The sequence below is a fragment of the Anas acuta genome, chromosome 3 (genome assembly GCF_963932015.1).
Source record: "Anas acuta chromosome 3, bAnaAcu1.1, whole genome shotgun sequence".
Lineage (NCBI taxonomy): Eukaryota > Metazoa > Chordata > Aves > Anseriformes > Anatidae > Anas > Anas acuta.
The window spans coordinates 46,331,274-46,346,517 of record NC_088981.1 but is presented as its reverse complement, the minus strand read 5'-3'; the positions used below and the strand labels follow the sequence as shown (position 1 = coordinate 46,346,517).

At 37.5% G+C, this 15,244-nt stretch overlaps 2 long non-coding RNA genes across 2 annotated transcripts; both read right to left on the bottom strand.

The window, feature by feature from the left end:
• Window positions 1-2,937: 2,937 nt before the first annotated feature.
• On the bottom strand, window positions 2,938-11,631 carry LOC137854013 (uncharacterized). The gene is made up of 3 exons (XR_011094878.1): window positions 8,087-11,631; window positions 4,700-4,789; window positions 2,938-3,122 (listed from the first exon to the last, which is right to left on the bottom strand). It is a non-coding gene; the product is annotated as an uncharacterized lncRNA (long non-coding RNA).
• A 1,921-nt stretch (window positions 11,632-13,552) lies between these two features.
• On the bottom strand, window positions 13,553-14,393 carry LOC137854014 (uncharacterized). The gene is made up of 2 exons (XR_011094879.1): window positions 14,317-14,393; window positions 13,553-13,638 (listed from the first exon to the last, which is right to left on the bottom strand). It is a non-coding gene; the product is annotated as an uncharacterized lncRNA (long non-coding RNA).
• Window positions 14,394-15,244: the final 851 nt, after the last annotated feature.

The following is a 15,244-nucleotide window of genomic DNA, read 5'->3' as shown; positions in this document are numbered from 1 at the left end:
AAAGAGAGTAGAGAAATCATCTCACCAGCTGAAGTTTACAACCTTCACCTGAAAGGCACAAGACCCAGCCACTGGATGGACTTCTTACAGAAGCTTTCTGAGTCTGCCACTTTTATGCCAACTGGAGGCTCTGACTCCCTCACTCAGCCGCTGTCAGTGTCTCCCTTTACAGCTCTTTCACTTTGTACACAAAATTAACTGCTCCTTCACCAAGAAACAGGATCATGCAAAGCTATGTAAAGCTCATTTAAGTCACTCTCCCTTGTCCAGTCTTAAGCAAAGTGTTTGAGGAAGCACAGACATAGGGAAAGGATTGTCCAGTTAATCCAGATATATCAAGACAAAAAAAGAAGAGAAATATTTGTAATCTGTTACTGCAGTCTGATTTTTGGAAGGCATTTCTTGAGCTGAGGTGGTTTGAAGGTGGGTAAGAGCAGTCAAGAATACCTATAGTAACTAAATCCTGACAAAGTGCTTTGGGGGAACTTTTGTACCTTGATGAGCAGCATGCATTTTAGAAAGCTTTGGGTTTGTTGTTTGTCTTGTTCAAGATCCCTTTGGATTCTGGTGGCTGCAGTTTTATTAAAAACTGCCCCTATTGTTGTGAGGGCTCCTGAGCTGAAGGCCTCAGGTTGAATGTGTGCCTTTACAAGTGGCTTGAAATCACTCAATGTCACACTGACTCTTCTGTTTCATTTTCTGCTTACTGAGCACAGAGCGGAGATGGATGCTTTCACTGGATCTGTCACCTGCAAAGCCTTGGAGGAAGCGCCCAGAAATAAACATGGTAATTTTTCTTTCTGCCCTACTGATCCCAGTGGAACTCAACTTCTTCCTAATGCTCCTAGAATGTTCCGTGTTTAAAGGAAAGAGATAATCTTACCTATCCTTTTGCACATATAAACACTACATGCCTTCTTTCCACCAACTCCCAGTACAGAAAAAGCTCTTTCTCTTGAAAGTAGCCAGAGCCACCTTGTGCCATTTCATGACTTGAATATTTGCCCTCATTGGACTTTCGGAAGAGTTCAGATCCATCCCTCTGACAATAGGAAAAAAAAACCATTCTGAATTATTTTCATGTTATTCTTCTCAACTCTTCAATTTGTTACCCTGCATTTTCCTGTATTCATTTTTTTCCCCTTTGGATTTGTGTAATGCCAATGATCAAAACTTGCTCCCTTTTGACCATGGAGGTATACAGCTCTCAGAGAACATACTCTTCTGCAGTGCCCATCAGGAGCCTCTATGAAAAGCCAATTAACTTCTCTAGATTTTCATCAGATGGTGTTAAGTTTAAAACAAATAGAGAGTAACAATTTTGATTGTCTCTGGATGTGCAGAGTTAAAGACTATAAAGGAAAAGGCAGTGAGAGATCTCTTCATAAAATGGAAAGATGGAAAGCAACAGGAGAACAGAGATGACTCCTCTGAGAATAGTATGTCATTCTAGATAAGGCCAAGTCAGAAAAAAGCCGATCTCTAGGACTGTATTTTCCCACATATTCTAGAATTCAGAAATTGTAAATGTACCCTCGATCTCAATAATTTTCTTCTATCTCAATAATTTTTGTTATTTGCTTTCTCTGCAGAAGTTGCATGGATCATGGGATTAAAAGACCAGTCAAACCTTTCCAAAATGCATGACCAAAAAATGAAACAAACAGAGAAGCAAACAGACAGACAAAAAAAAAATCACTAAAATATTCACACATTTCACTGTCAATATTAATACAAAGAAGATGATATTTTACTGTCTAATTTGTTTGTTTGTTTCCTCTCCTATGTCATCTCCTTGTGTGGCAGCAGTCACTACCATTTGTGATGCAGGGTTGGTTGCTTTGCAGTTTTCTTTTTGGTGATATATGCTTTTTTATTAAGAGTAAGATGAAAACCAGCAAGTACTTTCACATTAATCATCAGGTAGCTTCCCATTCTCCTCCCATCTGAGTGGTAAAAAAACTAAAAATCTTATGTCCGTTCACAAGAACTTCTGGGTTCCCAAAATATTTTACCACTGTTCCTCAAGATGGTGTTAGTCACAGTAACTGCAGAATCGATTATTTCTGACAGCTAAGGTTTTGACCTTTTTCGTGTAACAAATACTTTATCTTCCACTTCACCAAGCAAAAAAAGATACCAAATTTAAGTAAGAAATTAATCAATTGGACAATGTATCTCTCTCTCTCTATTTTTTTTTATTTTTTTTTTTAGTTTGGTAAAATTAAAAATCTCTCCAAATAAGTCTCAGGGACCGGTGGAAGCGGCCATATTTTTAGAATTAAGGAGACATCTTTGTTGAAGTTCTGGAAACCTTGAGGGAAGAGCAATCATTGGTATGAGAAGAATTTAGAAGTCCTAAATTACATTCACAGCAACTACAAAGTGGGGGAAAAATAGGAGTGAAAAACTGTTGGAGATGCCTCTTGCTATGTAGAACAATAGAACACTCAAGATGAGGCGGTGAGCATTTAGAAACCAAACCTCACCATAAAGGTATTTTAAATAGCTTCAATATCTCAGTTTCTATTGAGTCACCCTGTCCCATCTGCTTGTTTTAGTGACAAAAAAATCATCCTTCAGTTCATACTGTAGCTCTCCTGCAGATGTGGAAGAGCAACTAGATTCTAGCCTGCTTCATGCATCATTGACAAAGTCGTCAGCTGAGTCCCCTGCTGCAGATTCTTTATTAGTGGTGATAATTTGAGAAGCAGAAGGGAACACAGCTTGACTTTCAGAGCCCAAGCTGAATTCCCATTTAGAAAAATAATCCCTTTACTCATAGACTGAGCAAGTCTGATGATGAGTCATCAATAGAAAACAAATGGGGAACCCCTGGCAATTGACCAGAAAGAGGTCCATCTGACTCCACAGAATCTGTGATAAGGAATAAATAGATGAAGGGAGAGTTCAGTGGGATCAGATTCATTGACTACAGCACGTATGTCCTTTCTAACTGTGGAGCAGTCATTAATTATCAGTGTGTTGTTGGTATGAGAAAAACAAACAACAATCACAGCTGAGATATAATCCTGCCTTACTACTCACCTCAAAAGGTCAGCAGTCAAGGATGGTGACTGTCTTCAAAGTCAGGAAGAGCCATAGAAGCTTGACCATCTGGTCTGTCCATGGGGAATTTTTAAATGGGAGAGAAAGAATGATTCCATCTTCAATGAAAAGCATACATTTCTAAGTGTCTTACAGAGAGAATCTGAACAACAACAACGTTTATTTATATTACAAATAAGCAACTACAAAATGTTGAATTTTGAGGACTTCTAATTGGAAAAGAGTTCTGTCAGCATCCACGACTCAGATGATCAAAGTCACCACTGAACAGGAAGCCTTGGGAAGTAAGATTAAAACAGAAAATCTTGGGGGAGTCAGTCCCCATTATATGCTGATAGCTAGAACCAAGGAGTTTCAGTTATGGACTAGTCACTTAATCCACCTCTCTATGAGGCTTAAGAAGATCAAGAGTTTTGCTGTGGGAAGAGGAGTCAAGCTGTAGACAACAACCACATTACCTTGTGCAAAATCATGTGCATCCACAGCCAAATAAATGGTGAGATTTTCATTCAATTTTCTTATTTTAAGCTCAAGAATAACAGCTTAAAATCCATACCATTTTACTCCATCCATCTTTTCTACCTGGAATAGAGATTATTACTGCACTGATGTGTTAGAGTTTGTTGAGCTGTTTCTTAGAGTTCATCTCAATGCAGTTAGCAGTCCTCCAGCCTCAATCCACTGTTGTAATGCTAGACATAGCAAGTGCTCTGTAGAACACTTCAATAACTTCTGACAAATTCAATAGCACAGAAAAACAGTGTAAAACCTAGCTATAATTACTTTCCAGATAAAAGTGATAGATTTAGTTATTTTGTTTTAACGGTTAATGTTTCAATGTGCAGAACTCTGCACAACAGATAATTTCGTGCTTCCTCTGTACTTTGCTGTACTTTGTACTTTTATAATCACTATAGACTGAATTAATTAAGGGAGTGGGGGGTTCAGGTTAAACTATGCTTTGTCCTGCTCCACTAAGATGTTACACACATGGATCCATTCCCTCCTACATCCTCATGCTCCTCATCTCTAAGCAGAATTTCCAGTTATTGATCCTAGAAATATATACCGGACCCTCTTCTCAGCTGCAGTCCTGAGTGACTTCTGGGGTGTCTATTGTAAAGTTTTAGTTTCGAGCAAGGTGCACTTCTGAATTGAATTTTCAGGCCACCCCCACTTAGGATGTTTTGCTTCACATCACATAATTGTCCTGGTGTGCACAAACTGAATCACCTGCAGAGGAAATGAAATCAGAAGACGTGCTCCAGGAGGCCATCAAAGGCTGCTGATCAGCATTCTGTTCATAAGATCAGACTAGAGCTACTGCAAAATAATTCTTCCCCCACTTCCCACCTCTGAAAATGTGTGCTGTTCAGAGGTCACAGTACCAACCATTTGTCTTTCTGAGCTTGCTTCTGTTATGTTGCTATACTTGGTAATACAGGTAATCTTATACTCTCCCCACTCAGCCCAAAGGCGTATCTGGAGGGTAAGTTTAAAGAGGACTGTAGAATGTACTGAAGACATCAATCTTCCAAGTCCCTGTAATGTTGCCAGAGGCTACTATAACAATGTTTAAGTTTACCACTTTGGAAACAATTGAAGTTTCACAACGAAAAAATTAGCTTACTAGGTTTTGGGTCTTCCTTGTTCTGTCCAAAATTTCTTCAAGACTATTACCAGGTAAGAAGAGTTTTCACTACTGAATTAATTGTGATAACTAGAAGACAAAAGCACAGAAGTGAAATATATTCTAGGCTGTTAAATACCTTTTTAGTTTTCCCATGAACATTATAAAGAGAGATTTTTTTTCTATTTAATCCAAGCCAGCTTGCCCATTCCTAAATCAGCACAGACACATTCAAGATCCATTCACATGTGTGCAGAATCTTTCTACATACTGTGTTTAATTTCTCTGTTCAAGGCCATCATTTAAACAAATAAATAAAAAACCTTTGTTCCTTCATCTGCGTTCCAAACTACAACTTTTTCATTAAAAAACAGCAAAGACTTTCTAGGTAGGTCACACCCTTAAACCTACAAATTAATTACTGATAAGCACTCCTGCTGTCAAGAAGTGCGCTTCCCTAGCTGAAGCCCAAATAACACAAAATTCATTCAGACACCATTGTAAAGCCATGTTTTGAACTCCTCGTTGGTGTACATTGTTTATCTTCAGCTTTAACCAAGTCCTTTATCATTTTGAACCGTTTCTCTAAGTCACCTTGAAATCTTCTTCATTTTTTTTTTTCAGTGACAAATCCATCAGCATTTGCTTTTTCTCTCCCTTCATTCCCCTGAACAAATATTTCCCATTTATCTCAAACTGCCTCTTTCCAATCAGTCTCACAAAAAGTCACTCAAAAAGGTATAGTGCAGATGTTCCACAACAAACCACTTGTTAAAAAGATTTTTTACTTCCTTTTCTGGTTCTGAGCCTTCCCAAAGCTACTTGGGGGTCTGCTTTTTGTAGCTGTTTTAGGGGCATTTTTTAAAATTGTGCCATAAATTTTGCAGTAGGTTCTTGAATGAACTCTTTGGAGAGTTCTCCTTAAAATAACAGCAGAGAGATAGGCCCTAAGCATTTGTCATTTACTGCATTTTCATTGCCATAATGTGCTTGAAACTTTCCAAGTCAGTTAGTTAAGACTTAAGGCTCCTTTTACACATGACTGTCTCTAAACAAATTTTGTGTTTTGAATTGCAAGGTGCTCCATCCCTACAGCCATGCAAACAGTTCTAGTACTGTAACTGCAACTGATGCTTAGGAAGCTTGTAGAGCTTAGGGATATGGTTGTAGAGCTTAGGGATATGGTTGTAGAGCTTAGGGATATAGTTTAGTGGGGACTGTTAGTGTTAGGTTAGAGGTTGGACTCGATGATCTTGAGGTCTCTTCCAACCTAGAAATTCTGTGATTCTGTGATGAGACTCTCTAATTATTGGATGCATACTGTGGATCTGTTTGTAGGCAGTGACCAAATGACACTGTTCACTAGAATGAATCTGACTTATCCCCAGAAATTTTCAAAAATGTAGATGTAGGGCCTTGCTAATCGTCACTCTCTTTTCTCTCAGAGAAGCAATTTGTGTGCCATAAGCATAGTCATCTCAGGTCATTGGAACTGGAACAGAAGCATGACCTTCTTGCACTTTTATTTATTTTTTTGTCTGACTTGTAGGGGAAGCTGTGTGGTTATTATGACATGTATGCATGTGCAAACGCACACGGAGATCCTTTTAAAAAAGTCAATATTTATACAGTAACCTTCAACTACCTATTGCTCATAGCGCAGGGAATTTCTGTGTTACTTCTATCATCACTGTGTGGCAAGGATGGGGAGATAATGACTTCTTAATGGGCACTGCCATATGTGCATGTACAGAACAAACTGGATAGGATTATAAATAGTTACATACAAACAAAAAGACTACTTAGAACTTAAACAGGTCATTCCATTTCAGGATTTTGAAATCATACTGACAACACTTTACAGGTAAGAAACACTTTACAGGTAAGCAACTGTTTCCTGTACCTTCTGATAGAAGACCCTTGAGATGGAGCACAGCAATGTATATTGAGGCTGTGTCAAGCAGCTTGGTTTCTGTGCTCACTCAGAATTTCCACCTCTTGGAGAATCTCTCTAAACTGACATAACATGCATTTGACCAGACTGAAGCCCGTCACTGGGAACTAGAAAGAGACTATTGCCACATTGTGCCCTCCTTAACAATCACGTATAACCAAGCTGTGAGCTAAGAATAGTTCCCCTCACTGCTGAACTGCTGTGAGTTTTCCTGAAGATCAGCTTGGAAGGTACTATTAATCTTCCCATAATTTCCTGGTTTAGAAATTGGAGAATGCTCTGAAAAAGCTGGCAGTATAATTTTTCATCATTGTGGCTCTCTTTTGTTCCTGCCATTGAAACACAACTAGTTCTTATCACTTTATCTATTTTTCTCCTGTGTTGTGGCTTCTCTAGTGTGGGTACCCCCTTCAAACATGTTGAAATATTTTTGCCTTCTTTCAAAGTTAAAAATTAAAATAAAATAAAAAAGCCAAAGTCTCTATTGTTTCTTTTCTCTTACTGGTTTTAAGATAATCTCACTGTTTAAGGTCCTTGCTCAGATAAATGTCCATTAATATATCCAAAATGGCTTGTGATTTTGTAGACTGCAATTAAAACTAATGGTAGAAGAGAGCAATTCTTTAAATAACTACAGAAAAGTGCTCCCTTCTGTAGGGTGCTCATAGTTATTATTGTGAACAATGTAAAAGTCATTAACAACACACACGCCCCCACCTGAGATCAAAGCTTTCACCTTACAAGCTTTTTCATTTATTTATTTTTTTTTTCTTCTCTAAAGATCTTTCTGATACACATGTCCTGCTCTAGGGAAATATAGGGGAATCTTAGTATAACCTGACTATATTCACAGTCCTGATTTTTCACCAAGCTGTCTATACTGGCAGCAGAGCAAAATTATATACCTCTTTTCACCTTACAAAACCCATGATATCTTAGTAGAGAAAAGCAGGCTTTGGTTTTATACAACATATCTCACTCATGATATCTTAAAGACGCTTTGCAAGCAGAAGTTGAATAGTGATGACCCAGAATTCACGTCAACAGATGAGTTAGAATTCAGTCTCCAAGAGATGTCTGATAGGAGTAACTGTCTGAGATCCCTTGAGCTTGGATCTAGGCTTTATACTAGAAGAGATATGGACTATAATGGTGCTTTTCCAGTAATATTATTTTCACATTTTAAACTGAGTTGCTTGAAACAGAAAGTCAGGAATCTAGTCTATTTAATGGCACACTGAGATGACGCAACTTTTAGCCAGAGATGCAATATGACTTTTTGTTGTTGTTGTTGTTGTTTTATTTTGTTCTGTTTTGTTGTTAATAGCAGTCTCAAACACTGAATCTGAATCCTGGTACAGAAAATAAAATCACAGAAATTCTGTTTGGGAAGGAAGAGAAAAGTAGTACCTTACTTACCTGATCTTACTTACCTGACTATTTAGGCCACCACTCCCACTCTTCTACATATTCAGTTCATTAAACCTTTTGTCTGGTGAGTATGAAACAGTGGATTAAATTGTGATACGGCACAGCATTTAAATATGTCTAGTATTCCAGTCCAAACAACTATATTTTTGTAAACAGATCTGGAATAGCACTTAGACCATGAATGTAGATAATACCATTTGGTAAAACAAAATATTTTTGCTCCTCTTTATTGACTTTCCTTTGGTTTACCTTCTAATCATTTCCTACAATGCTAACCATTGAATACAGTACCAATATCTTGGTACCTCTAAATTACCTCTAAGCTCTCTTTTCTCCCTCTTAGATATTTATACACTGAATTAAAATCACAGTAGGACATCTATGACTTTGTTTCTACTTGCCAAGATTTAAGTTGCCTCTCTCTTCTTTTGATAGATGCACGTACCATAATGCAAGCAGGATATTAAAAAGCTAATTCTTTTTCTTTCCCCTCTTTAAAAATCTTGCCTTTTTTTTTTTTTTCTTTTTTTTTTTTTAAGGATCAGCTAACTCAAGTAGCTCTTTTGTAGCCCTTTATTAGCTTGCAGCAAGCTTTGTTAAGCATGACATAGCAGCACAATTTAAAAATGTACAAGAGTGGCCATGATCAATGTGTCATTTTGTTTGATTTCCCCTCTCTGGTTATGGCTTTTTTTTAAGTGGGCAAATGGCAAAATGACTTAGGAGATTTCTGCAATAACAACAATTAAAATAACAAGAACTCAGCTTGTGCCTGTAAAAAATGACTAGAAAGACCAGATTGATGGCTAGGTTTGTATGTCCTGAAGTAAAGCGTATTTCAACTGAATGTGTGCTATAGATACAATCCAGTCTTGTTTGGGCATTAGCTGGAGTTACACTAAAAAGTCAGCTAAATCTTACATTGACCTCCTATGCCCAGCAGGAGAATGTGACATTGTAGTGGGGGGACCACCATTATCATCCGTGCTTGGTCATTAGTGTTGCACCTGTGCAATATGGGAGCATCATCAGTTTAAAATGGCAGCAGATACAGTGCTAGGTCCATAGCGGGGACTGTGCAAAATCATGGTCAATGCTGGTTCAGACTCCACAGACTTTATTTTCAGGGGTTTTCCATTCAGGACAACAATTCTTCTCTGGTTTAACATTGGAGTAGCTCTACCAGATTTGATTAGAGATCATAGAAACATAGAACAGTGAAGGTTGGAAGGTTCTTCAAAAGATCACCTGGTTGAACCTTTTATGCAAAAGAGTGCCTACATGATTATCTAGATTATCTAGCACCCTATCCACAAGTATATTGAAAACTTCCAGTGATGGGGATTCTACCACATCCATACTGAGGTTGTTCCAGTGATTGATTGCTCTCTCTGCAAAAAATGAGAATATATCTTTCACATATCACACTGAAACCTTTCCCAGTGGAACTGGTACCTGCTGCCCCTTGTCTTGTCCGTGTAGCTACTTGTGAAGAGAGAGCCCCCATCCTCTTTGTAGCCATCCTGTAAGTACTGGAAAACTGTGATGAGATACCCCCTTTTCTTCCCCAGGCTGAAAGGCTATAACTCCTTCAGACTTTCCCCAATTCAATTGTATTTGTGTCCAAATCCAGTCTGTGCACTTCTTTTTTGAATTGTGGTGATCAGAACTGGACACAGTACTCCAGGTACAGCCTGACAAGTACTGAGTAAAGTGGGATGACCAGATTTCTGACTGCTAGCAATGGACCAGCAGATACAGTCCATGATCTGATCTGCCTTTGTTGCACAGAAGCAAAGATGTACAGATTTTCATTAGCAAAGGATCTGATGCAATTAAGTTAAACATGGCAACAAAGGGAGGAACTGAAGAACAGATAATGGTGCTGATGTCGAAGGTCATCTAGTCCACTACAGATCAAACAGATCAATTAGAGCAGGTTTCCCAGGACCTTTCTCAGTGAAGTTTTGGATATCTCCAAAGACATAGACAACTATTGCAATCCAGTAGGATATATCAGTAGAATGTCACCCTATATACTTGCAGACATGAGCTAACAGATAAATCACTAGAAGTATTTCCAAACATGCACTCATTCCCTTCACTGAAAATCTGTCCTCACCCAGACTAGGAAAATCTCAGATTAAATAGTTTGAGATTACACAGGAATACCATCAGCAAATTTGTTCTTGGTCCACACAGCACTTGCAAACTGTTTGTTTTACTGATTACCCATCCGCAGTTCACACTCTGTTGCTTTGCTACATAGGTCAACCTCTTTGTTTCTGGATGATTTATGTAATTCTTCAAACCAGCACAAAATCTAAATAGGAAATTTTACACTACATGAAGTAATATCTCCGTAAATATTTGTGCATTTCAGCCTGACATTTGCCTTACACAGTAACAGAAGACCTCAAGCACTCAAATGGTTGTGAAATTTAGACACAAATGGTTTGCAAATGAAGCCATTAAATCTGAATTTACTCTTAAATGTGAAAATATATTCACAGAAAAACTGATCCATTCACAGAGCACTTACTAATCAATGGTTGGGAAGCATGTTCGCTTATGCTTCTCTCTGGTCAGTGCATGATTTTGAAAAACACCTTGCTCTTCTTCCAGTTGTGCTTCTTGTAATTCATGGCAAATGAGTTTCCTATTGACACTGCATAGGATGTCAACAGCTGCTGCAGTTTGCCCAGAGTTGGTCCTGCCCCACCTCCCCCTCAGAGGACTTAGCTCTGCAATTGTTTGACTTCCCAACAGAAGAAGGTTGGAAGATTTTTGAATGTCACTGAACAAATTCTCTGTTATTTTAGGAACTAAGGCACGTATCTTGAGAAATCCTCTCTATTCCAGATATGCAACATAGCTGTGAGTTTCTTTCAAAGAATGAGGTGGCAAAGCCTGTGCTGACACATGGATCATGTGTCCTGGTAGCTGACCCAGATCTCTAGCCCCTCGCCATTCATGGCTGTCTTAGGCAGAACCCAGGGGTCCAGAAATGATGCCTCATACTACTTTGGGCAAAGTGCCTCCTGGTCCATTTGTCCTTTCCCTTCATTAGCACCTTTCTAAAATTTAAATCTGTTTTTCCCCTTTTATATGCTCATTGCTTTCTATGTTGTTGTTTTGTAACAGAGGCCAACTAATTCATTTCCTAGCATTAGTAATCTTTATGTATTTATATGGAATTATCAGTTTCTTCCAACCAAATATTTATATATTTGTTTTAATTCCCATGTAAATTCAACTCTGAATTGTTCCCACCTCTCTTTATAGGCTGTTTACCACATTTTAGTCCAATGGTCCAATGCATCTCTGCTCCCCAGAGGACTGAACACTGATAAGGGCACCACAAGTTCTGAGGTCATGAGCTCTCATTCCTTATTTTAATCTTTTCCTTCTTTTATACTCACAAACCTTGCAACCTTTCTGGTTTTCTACCATTCCTTTAATCAAGTTCATTGTAGTCATCATTTTGTTGTTTTCTCCTTTATAGCTAGAAAAAGCTTTTTTATTTTTCCTTCAGTTTGCAGCTTATTTACTTCTGAAGAAAAAATAACACACACCAAAAAACAAACAAACAAAACAAACAAACAAACAAACAAAAACAACAAAAAAATCCAACTCCAGTGACCAGAAACAAGAATTCTAAACAGTGCTTCGGATAAAAAAATGGATACACGAGTAGATCTGTATTCCTAAGTAAGATTGAACCAAATTAATAAATGATGGATTAAGCGATGAATACTCTTAGTTTAATGGACATTAATAGAAATTGCTAGATGTTCACATTGATGCAGAGTTAAGCCTTTTATTTAGGAGCCTAATAGGTATCTATGATCAACTTTATTGAAGTCTCCAATTAGAGAGAAAAAAAGTGAACTGAAAATATACCGTGGGTGACTGTAATCCACATTTGAAGAAAAAAAAAAAAAAAAAAAGCAGCAGCTACTTCACAACAGACAGGAAGATTCCCCTGAATTTAAGAGGATACGAAGAAAAAAGAGAGAACAGGACACTTGTTTCATTACTCAAGGTTGAAGTTTCACAGGACATTTTTATCAGGCTTCTACAAAATTACATGGCATTACTTGCAATGTTGACAGACATCATTTAGAGTTAACACATCAAAAAGGGAATTGACACTTTTTTTTTTTTTTCCTGATTTCTTCCCATAAAGCAATCCTATAGATCAACAGTACTTCCAAAGAACCAGTGAATAAACCAAAGATGTTTGATATTGGCTTCAAATTCCCTGATGATGTTCTAATGCTGCACTGAACTATCAAAATATTTTGACAGCAGGAAAGGGCTGGAAATATCATTAAGTCAGCACATCTTGTTCAATTTTACATTTCCCTGTTTCTGGTCATTTTGCAAATAGTTTTTTTTCCTTCACAGCTTATTGAAATGTGTGAGTTTTACACCTTCCTTGAGCTCAGAAACAGCCCTAGAGTGAGCTTTCTCTTACATTTTGACACTTGCATTTCTGCTCCCAACAGAAACTAGGAATTGTAGATCTGTAGTAACAAAGGTTCCCAGAGAGGTAATTGTCATTTTGGGGATTCAGAAAGGCTGGAATCAGGAAAGTGATTAGGTGATTGTAACTCCACCAGCAAGCAAATTCCTCATTAAAGGCACAGAGGCAAAACAGAGAGGAGAGAAAAAAAAAAAAAAGAAAAAAAAATAAAAAAGAAAAAAAAAAGAAGATCCCGTTTCAAATTTCTGCTACTATCTGTAATATCTATGTAGCTATTGAAACACACAGATGGTCTAATTGTAGTTTACAACTCCATCCTAGAGGAGCCTAACCATACAGTGACCCTCCTTCAGTCTGTGCCCAGATGGCACTTCTGTCTTACATCAGGTGCTGCAAAAATGCACTTACTTTCTGTAATATCATTTTACCTTTCTCTGAGCCTCCACAAAAGAGCAAAGAAATTGCAGCTCAGACACTGATCTTGTTATGTGAACAATTCTTGAGTCTCCCATATCATAAATGAAGTTTTGTGAACTCCATAGCCAACTGGAGTTCAATTCACTGGCCAGATAACCCTGTTAGACTGCCTCATCACAATCCGAAATACTTTGCTTCACACCCCTGCGGTGACTATAGGCCCAGGCAGACACTCTGGCATCAGCTTACTCCTGATCTCAGGCAGGCTCATCTTGCAAGTGGAAAAGACTTCTCAGATTTTTTTTTTTCTTTTATTCTTTAATGAAACCTAACTTTGCCTGATTAATTCATCATTAGAGAATTCAAGAGCATATAAAAGCTAGTGTACAAGGGAGAAAGGAAAGGTAATGTGTGGAAATGTTAAAGGAGAAGGGGAAAAAGTCTATGCTTTGTTGTTTTTTTTTGAACAAATTTCAAAATATGAGGGAAAAAAGTGAAGGAAAAATGTGGTTAACACAATGTACATAAAACGCCACATCGAGGCAGGCAAAGCTTAACTTACTTCTGGAATGCACCGCTGTAGTAAGTCTGCATCTGACTTTTAAATATGAGTATTTTGAGCTTCTCAGGAATGAGTCACATTAGCTTCTATGAGTTCACATTGGAAAAAAAAAAAAAAAGAGAGAGAGAGAGAGAAACATTGATCTATTAGAAGTCATGAATATAAGCTTAAAGGCTTTCTACAAAGTTGATTTTTCAGGCCCATTGTGTAGATCTATTTCAGTGCCTGGATCATTTAGCAGATAAAGGAGTTCTGACCTTCTTTCTCATCAGTTTTGCTGCTAGAAGTGTATAGTTAATTCACATGCTAAAAATCCTAAGGACATTTTTATGAGTATAATAACGCAGCAATGCAGCCACAGTAACCAGCTTTTATACTGTAGGAGAATGGCTACCTTAATTAATTTTCTCAAAACATTACCAGATATCAAAATTTATTAAACTAATCACCCATTTGTGTTATCACTCAAATCCACTTCAAGCTATACAAATGCAATTTTAAAGTCTCTAATCTATAATATTCTATTTTAATTATTTATTTAATCAGAGACATGGAGGAGGCTTATAGTTTAATATTATAGAACTAGTTTCTACTGAAAAAAAATATCATCCTATCCCACCCCCTTCATATACTGCTGTCTTCAAAACAGCAGATGAATTTCCATTACTTCTACAGTTCTTTTACAAGCTTATAGACTTTCTTACATCATCCTGACCATATTCATGTTGCCCTGTGTGTGAAACATGGTAACAACTGGTACACACCTCTCTCTGGTCTCAGAAGAGATGCAAAGGCTTGAAGTAACATTGTGATCAGTCTCACAGACTGCACATTCAAATCTGGAGGAAGAGAAGCAGGCCAGAAAAACTTCAGTTGCTGCTGTCTATATGGATTGCTTTTGCACATTAGCCTAGGATAGCATTTTGGACGGTTAGTATTTAATTCCTTTTTGGAGTGCTATATTTACTTTAAAGAAAAAGTAAACCAGTTTTTTTTTTTAAAGTTAATTAGTAAGATTTGTCTTTTTTTGTTAAAAAATGCACAAGCCAAATGTTAAGAAATTCCAAATGAATGCAAGGCAAAAGCCTTTTTGGTAAGGGATTTCAAGGATACGAACTATAAAGTAATGAAGATGCAGAACCCACTTTCATTCTCGCATTAAAACTACTTTTTTTCCCACTTTCTTTAAATTCTTCTGTGACAGACTAGAAACTGCTCAGAGAAACAGATCGTATAATCAAAAGAAAATTGTTTCACAGTATTTCACATCATCCTGGGTCATGTCAGTGACTTCTGTGGCTCAACATCTGTGATGAAAAAAAGTCTAAAATTTTAACCAGGTTCAGACACCCAAAACTTCCATGTCCAGAGATGCTTCCTGACTGTCCTTATGTGCCCCTGCTCTCTATTTATAAGTCTTAAGACACTTCAGATTTTGTACTCTAATTTGTATACTGCAAGCCACCAATGATGACAAATGCTTTCTAAGCTGCAGTTAGCAAGATAGCATAGATTGAAACTCTTCCTTTTTATTATCTTTTTTTGATGCACACAAATCCTTTAAGACAAATTTTGGCAATTGTTCTGTTATTACATGTCCCCTTTCCCCTCCAGATGAATTATTCATACTTTGTTGTCATAGCAATCCTTTCTCTCTCTGAAATGTTTAATAACTAGTCTTGACTCCAAACT